This window comes from Amblyomma maculatum, chromosome 1 (genome assembly GCF_055883805.1).
Source record: "Amblyomma maculatum isolate TAMU_Amacu chromosome 1, ASM5588380v1, whole genome shotgun sequence".
Lineage (NCBI taxonomy): Eukaryota > Metazoa > Arthropoda > Arachnida > Ixodida > Ixodidae > Amblyomma > Amblyomma maculatum.
The window spans coordinates 458,313,959-458,322,103 of NC_139344.1; the positions used below are offsets into that span (position 1 = coordinate 458,313,959).

At 47.6% G+C, this 8,145-nt stretch overlaps 1 pseudogene across 1 annotated transcript; it reads right to left on the bottom strand.

The window, feature by feature from the left end:
* Nucleotides 1-2,320: 2,320 nt before the first annotated feature.
* On the bottom strand, nt 2,321-7,419 carry LOC146209748 (uncharacterized; annotated as a pseudogene). Its single transcript, XR_014707347.1, has 2 exons — nt 7,007-7,419; nt 2,321-3,386 (listed from the first exon to the last, which is right to left on the bottom strand). The product of XR_014707347.1 is annotated as an uncharacterized LOC146209748 (transcript).
* Nucleotides 7,420-8,145: the final 726 nt, after the last annotated feature.

Consider the following 8,145-nt stretch of genomic DNA (forward strand, 5'->3'; position numbering starts at 1 on the left):
AGGCGAGAAGCACCTACTAGCAAAGTTTTGCCGGCAGCAAACATTACCACAAAAAGGCGAAGTTCACATCCATCATTCTCAGCATTTCTACAGGCGCTCAAGACCAATGCCCAACCGCGTCCCCAATTAACAAATTATTAGCTTGCACAGTGCTTCTGCCTTTAGATCCACCATCCCCTCCCTGCCCCTTAACTTTGTGGCCTGACAATCCACTCCTGCCCTAACTGTAAAAATTAATCTTTAGACATTTGGCATCCAATCGATAAAATACGGGAGTCTTCTAAGACCGCCACATTGCTTTACTCTGCGGCTGCAGCCGAAGGGTTAAATAAGTGAACGTATGCTTGACATTTCAGTTACTCCTGATTTATTACAGGAAATATTGAGTAGCACTTTGAGAGATCGACAAACCCCCGGTGATGCAGTGGCACCTCCAGGTTGGGCCACCACCCACCGCTACCACCGCTACCACCGCTACCACCCCACCCAACCTCCACCCCTCCCCACCTCTACCCCTCCCTCCACACCCAGCATCGAAATGTCGATCTCGTCAAAATGCTACTCAGTGCAAGTGCTGAAGTGTCCATCATACGCTCACTTGTTTAACGCTGCGGCCGCCGAAAGCCACGGCTAACAACAACATTCCGACTGTGCTCGTGACATCAGCAGTGACCTGAAGCAATCCTTCCCAAGGTCGCACACTGCACTTAAATCCGCTTCCCCTCCCTCCCCCTCATTCCCCATGAGCTGCACTTTGCACTTCTGCATTTAAATCCACATCCCCTCCCTGCCTCTTCAGTCTGTGACCTGACATTCCACTCCTGCCCTAACTCTCAAAATAATCTTTAGGCATTCGGCATCCAATCGGTAAAATACAGCAGTCTTCTGAGACCGCCGCATTGCTTTACTCTGTGGTCGCAGCCGAAGGGTTAAATAAGTGAACGTATACACTTGACATTTCAGTTACTCCCGACTGATTACAGGGAATGAGTAGCACATTGAGAGATCGACAAGCCCCCGGAGATGCAGTGGCACCTCCAGGGTGGGCCACCATCGACAGCAACCACCCCACCCCTCCCCCACTCTCACCATCGAAATGTCGATCTCGTCAAAATGCTACTCAGTGCAAGTAGTGAAATGTTCATCATACGTTCACTTATTTAACGCTTCGGCCGACGAAAGCCACGGCTAACAACATTCCGCAACTCGGGGACTCTGCTTGTGACAACAGCAGGCACCTGAAGCAATCCTCCTTAAGTTCGCACATTGCATCTAAATTCGCTTTCCCTCCCTTCCCCTCAATCCTCGTGAGCTGCAATTTACACTAGCTTTGACACTAATGTACTAGTAGCTTGAAGTGAGAAAATTACCCTTTAAATTTATCCAGCTGCACACCAGAAACGGATGACTGAAAGCGAACTTTGTCTAAATTTCTGTTTACAAACCTAACATGGCAGCACAAACGAATTCTGCTATACATTTGCACAAACTTCTGCTTGTACTCAGTCGCACAAAAATCTAAACCACCAACACATTGCAGATGTTGTTGCAAATTGTAGCAAACCCTTGCAAGGTGTGCAGTGTCCTCCACCAAGGAAAGGAACTGGGTCTCAAGTTCTTGCACAAAAGCAAAAGCATCCGATGATGGTACAGTTAAATTGCCAAAAACCTGGCCTGGGACATGATATATGCCTTTAACATCATAAAATATTGGTGCGAAGCAGTCACTGAATTGGATTCTTCTTTCAACAACCTAGAGCAGATGCAATTCTTTGCATATTTAGTCATAAATTATTTGACAAGGTAGCCTGCTACGTAATACACAACAGAATCATCAATGATGTGAGAGCTTTTATCCGCAGCAAGGTCTGAAATGTGTTGCGAACACGGAGATTCATCAGCAGGGGCGTGCCTAAGATTGTCAACTAGAGACGGCCTGCTAGCACAGAATGGTGAAAAATCAAGTAAAAGTTCAGATGTGTCATGCTCAACATTGCATAGTTGGGAAAGTTTGATCAGTTTCTCAATTGATACATGCTTTAAGCCTGAAATAAACTGATAAATATTTGGATTTACATCGCAGCCTTGCTTCTGCCTGATACGTCCAAACATGTTCTCTAGTGGATCGTGTTGCAGCCGCCGAGTCAGCAAGTAAAGGAAGTTGTAATTTCCAGAAATATCGTCCCACAACAACACAACAGCTTGTATGGTTATCTGCTCGCTGAACAGTTTGCGGCTGACGCCTGCCAACAAATTTCCAAGCTTTTATCCACATAAACGGATCTTTCAGAAACTGAATCAAACCCGGATCACCCTTTTTAAGAGCATGCCGGTACTTCTGTGCAGTTTTTTGGGGGCTTGAACTGTTCAGCACGTCAAAAAACTTATTGATTCGATCACAAAACTGGGCTGTTGCCGCTGCTGCTGCAGGAAGCTCCTTAACATATATCACTGCCATAATTGCAACACTTGTACAGGCACTTAGGACTTGCGCTGCTCTGCTAACCTTCATGTTTATAAGGTGCGGCACATCAAAAATGAAATATATCCGCTCACCATTTCTTTCAAAAAAAGGACTGTTAATAGTTACGCCAAGCTGATGGCATAAGCTAACATTTGACGCTCCCTCATCACATACCACTGCTTTCACAGCGAGTTTAGCAATTTCTGAAAGTTTGTCAATACGTGACACTATCAAATTATGCATCACAGGTGTTGGTGTGGACGTGTGCCCGATGATAAATGCTACTGGCTGGATCCACTTCTTACAAATGCCGGCCACAAGGAAAACTAATGCTCTGTCAGCAATTGTTGACGAACGCACATGTCCATTATCCACGAAACATTGCACTATATCCTGGCTCACATCATAAGAGAAGTTTTTTTTAAAGCTACCTCATCAAAGATCAGAGTGCATGCCCTATCTCGCCTAATCCAAGCCTGTGTGCTCGCTGATAGTGACTCAATGACTCCAGGAATGATGCCTGACTTCATGTTAACATTAGCTAGCCAGCGTCATAGCGAAAGCTGGGTTGGTAAAGTGAAGATAGGCGCCAAAAACCTATAAGCCCGCGGTCCGCTGAAATTAAGGTGTAATGCGAACTTTTTGAGCCACAGAGGGAACCGTTTCCCTTTTCCTCTCGGTTTTGATCGTATGTGCGCATGTAACAAATTGAACACCTCATCAGTAACAAGTGGGTGAATGACCTCTAGTGCGTTACTAATTGATGGAGGAATTCTGTTTTGATGCTTGCGTAAGCTAGAAATTGTCTTGTGGCAACTCTTGACTTTTGCCTGTAACCTTTTTATAGCTGCGGCGGTCCTAGCCTTTGCATGTTGCAGCCCCTCGATGCCTCTTGAGGCCGTTGGAGGATCGTTGCCAAGAACTGCAATAGAAGGATAATTGGTGAATTTATAAAATGAATCACCAGGAACACTTAAGGTGTACCAGCAAACATTGCTTGCTACATATGCTATCAAATACATTGCCTACTTTTTCACAAACACGATGCATTCGTCATGATTAACGCATACAATTAGCATAAAGTTCCTGCATTCCTATGCTACTGTTAAAGTGTTACAACGAAGCGTATGTCTTCGGTGTTATGATTCAAGACCCGGTTTCTTGTGAATGCAAGAACAGGCGTTCACTTGCGAATTTATCACATATTACTGTGTCAGAAGGCACATTTCATTTTTCCGTTGAAACTACTGCGCATGACAGTAGAAGCCATAACATGCTAGAAAATAAATATTTCTTATTACTTGCCTAAATTCAATGACATGGGGAGGTAAAGAAGTGGGAAATTTACATTTCATGACTATAACGCAATCTCAAACTCCAGTTAGCCAAGCAGAGGGTATACCAAGAAAATGAGAACACCATGCTAAAACAACAACCGCAGAGGGTGATTTTATTAAAATAGGCTCCACCTCAAATGCGTTCACCAGTCGAGTATAGCCAAAGCCATACCTCCGACACTTCTGTGTGTGCAGCGTCCCATACAGGAATAGGCTGCAGCCGTAACCGCGTTTCTACATACCCTGTCCTGCACACGTTAGCTGTACTTTGCTTTCTTTGCTGCACTCATATATGTGAGCGATTTCTTGCGCAACAACCAGTGTCGTGGTCACCTAACCACAACCGCCTTCCTCTCACTATGAACAAAGGTCATTGAAAAGCCGGCTTCTAGCAGCTTATGAGCTACATGTTGTGTTATGAGCTACAGGACATGTTGTGTGTAAAGATGGTGTTCTGCCTGATCCTGAGAAGCTGCGCGCCGTCGCTGACTTTCCGAAACCGACCACTTTGAAACAACTGCGAAGCTTCGTGGGCCTCTGCTCGTACTTTCGTCGTTTTGTTCGGAATTTCGCAACCATCATAGCCCCCCTTACACAGCTCTTGAAAGGCACCCCTAACCTCTCCTCTTGGTCGCCAGCCTGCGATGATGCATTCGCGACACTGCGCAATGTTCTGACGTCACCCCCAATCCTTCGCCATTACGACCCTACTGCACCTACAGAACTTCACACCGATGCCAGTGGTGTCGGCCTCGGCGCCGTCCTCGCCCAGCGCAAGCCTGGCTTCTCCGAATACGTTGTCGCCTACGCAAACCGTGCTCTTACCAAAGCCGAGTCCAACTACTCCGTTACCGAAAAGGAGTGCTTAGCAATCGTGTGGGCTGTAACGAAGTTCCGCCCTTACTTATACGGCCACTCCTTCGAGGTAGTTACAGATCATCACGCTCTCTGCTGGCTCGCGTCTCTCAAGGATCCGTCTGGCCGTCTCGGGCGCTGGGCTCTCAGGCTTCAGGAATACGACATCCGTGTAGTGTACCGCTCTGGCCGCAAGCACTCTGACGCCGACGCTCTTTCTCGGTCACCGGTGCGCTCGCCTAACTCATCGTCCCCTCCTCAAGCACGCTTGTCAGCACTCACCATTGAGGATATGCCTTTCGAGCAACGACAAGATCCTTGGGTTTCTAACCTGCTGGATATCCTTGGCACTACTTCCGTGGCTACGCATCCTCGGGCACTCCGCCGACAGGCCTCCCATTTCGCCATTCGGGACGGCCTTCTCTACCGCAGGAACTACAACTCAGACGGCAGAACGTGGCTTCTTGTCATTCCGCGCCACCTCCGCTCCGAGGTTTGTGCCCACCATCACATTGACCCTCAAAGCGCTCATGCCGGCGTCCTCAAAACCTATGATCGAATTCGTCAGAGGTACTACTGGCGGGGAATGTACAATTTCGTACGGCGCTACATTCGCTCTTGTACCGCCTGTCAACAACGCAAGATTCCTCGCCACCCCGCTGGCCCTCTCCAGCCTTTACCTTGTCCAGCTCGCCCATTTGATCGCGTGGGAATCGACCTTTATGGTCCGCTACCATGCACGGCCGCTGGTAATCGATGGGTCATCGTCGCAGTCGATCACCTGACCCGTTACGCCGAGACTGCTGCACTTTCCGCGGCGACAGCCTGAGAGGTAGCCCATTTTCTTCTACACCACTTCATTCTTCGACACGGCGCCCCTCGCGAGCTACTGAGTGACAGAGGTCGTGTCTTTCTTTCCGAAGTAGTTCAAGAGCTCCTGTCGTCTTGCAAATCGATACATCGGGCTACAACCGCGTACCACCCACAAACAAACGGCCTCACGGAGCGCTTCAACCGTACGCTTGGGGACATGCTCGCAATGTATGTTACATCTGAATCGGGAAGCTCCAACTGGGACCAGGTACTGCCATTCGTAACGTTCGCGTACAACACAGCCACCCAAGCAACAACTGGGTTTTCGCCCTTCTTTCTCTTATATGGCCGTGAACCATCTTGTACTCTGGACACAATTTTGCCATACCATCCAGATGCCTCTGAGTACAGTGCCTTGTCAGATATTGCACAGAAGGCCGAGGAATGCCGTCAGCTAGCTCGCACGTTTACCTTCAACACTCAAGGCTATCGCAAAGATCAGCATGATACCGATACCCCTGCTCCCACGTTCCTGGCCGACAGCTTCGTTTGGCTATGCGTTCCTGCCACCAACAAACTAGACACCAAATACCACGGACCTTATCGCGTCTTGGAACGCACATCCCCTGTGAACTACGTCATCGAGCCAGTCACCCCTTCTTCCGACCACCGCCGTCGCGGCCGCGAGGTTGTCCACGTTAGCCGCCTCAAGCCATATTACAACCCTCTGGTCGTCTCTTCTCCATGAGTCGCCAGGATGGCGACTTCTTCACGCGGGGGAAATGTAAAGAAGACAAAGAACAGAAAACGCTGCGGCATCGCCATCACCATCGCTTGTCTCCGGCGCCCATCTCGCTCGCGCTGAAGCTGTGCCCTGCGGCTGGTAATTCGATCCCTTGTGCCCAAAGTACTGCCAGCGCTAGACGTTCCAACCAACCATTAAATCCACATTACACTAGCATTATTGGCTTGGGGAGAAAAAACGTTAACGAATTGTATAGTGCACAGTGTCACATTAGGGGCATTGTTGATTACATAATCACGTCTCCTATGGAATTCAGGCGTTTGCTATCAATCGGGAAAATTTAAAATGCACTGAATAGCGAGAAAAACTTAATGGTTTAGAGCTGTAAAAAATATGCATAACATAACAAATTACACACATTGCAAGTTACAGCTACATTTGTGTGTTCAGCACTTTTCATTGCAGTGCGGCCAAGGGTTGAAAACATTAGGTGCGGCCCGGCGGTGGCTCAGTGGTTAGGGCGGTCTATTGCCGGGTCCAAGGATGCGAATAGGATCTCTGCTGCGACGGTAGTGTTGTGATGCACAAGTTATGATCTTATAACAGACAAATTATCATAGACATAGACATTAGTTTTAAAAAGTTCATGAATTAAAGGATCGCGAAACTTCTTACACTCTGCGTCGTTCCTATGAGTAAAATGACAGCTACTATGGGGAGGAAATGCTAGCAACAACTGAACAATACTAATGAAAATGGAACTAGGTAGTAAGAAATTAATCAAACACCAACCGGCACATTCCCCTTCTTGAGAGCTCCCATCCCGTTCAGGGCAGACAGGAGTACTTATGCTTGGGGAAAGGCCACATCGATCAGTTGTCGCATCTGCCACGCTTCGGCTGTAGTCCATGGGTTCATGCAGCGCGGTTGGAAAAGGAAAAAAAAACATGATGCAGAAGGTTGCAATGACCTGTAAGGGTACTGCAGTGCGGCAAACATCTCTGCATGTAGGCGTGTACTGAGGCTTGGTGAGCAGCTGTTATCGTCCAGAACAGGACAGCTATGATTCGAAAAACTGCCACAAAAGCTACTCTTGCAACATACAGGTCAGGTAACGCTAACCGAATCTATCTGAAACTGCATTTTTACAAAGAGTGAAATAAGAGCCTCTAAACTAACAATGTTCCAATGAGGCAAGCCCTTACCAACACATTCCCCTCCTTGAGAGCTCCCACCCCGTTCAGTGCAAACTGGAGTACTGATGCTTGGGGGAAGGCCACATGGATCAGTCGTCGCATCTGCCATGCGTCGGCTGTAGTCCATGGGTTCATGCAACGCTGTTGGAAAAGGAAAGAACATGATGCAGAAGGTTGCAATGAACTGCGAGGCCACTGTACTGCGACACACATTTAGCATGTGAGTGCGTACTGAAGTTTGGAGAGCAGCAATTGTGATCTAGAATACGGACACTAACTTTTAAACAATTTCAAAACAACAAGGTCGCAGGAAATGAAGCCTTATCAAAACTTTCTTAACTGCATTACTGCTGTGAGTAACCTAACCATTAAACCAGTACGGTGGCAAATCAATCTTCAGAATAAGTAGAGTGATCATATGGGTACACAACTGCGAATGCGGGGCCTCCTACTTGGCTAACAGTGTGTAAAGGCTCAGAAAAAGGAGTATACTATTGACCGTGACCAAAAAAACATGAGGCCAGTAGTTTTAAGATTTGTTATAAGAAAACATACGAACTTGATTGATATGAACGGTCCACCAATAGCATGTTGACTTGTCCTCATGACTTTCTAATATTGTGAGCACTGTGTGGCGCTTCATCTTCCACACTGCTGAACGTGCTGCTTCATCTTCATCCTGCTCCCTCTTGTAGATACCCATCGTCATCGCGGAGTGTGTTTGGCTGCAGTGTG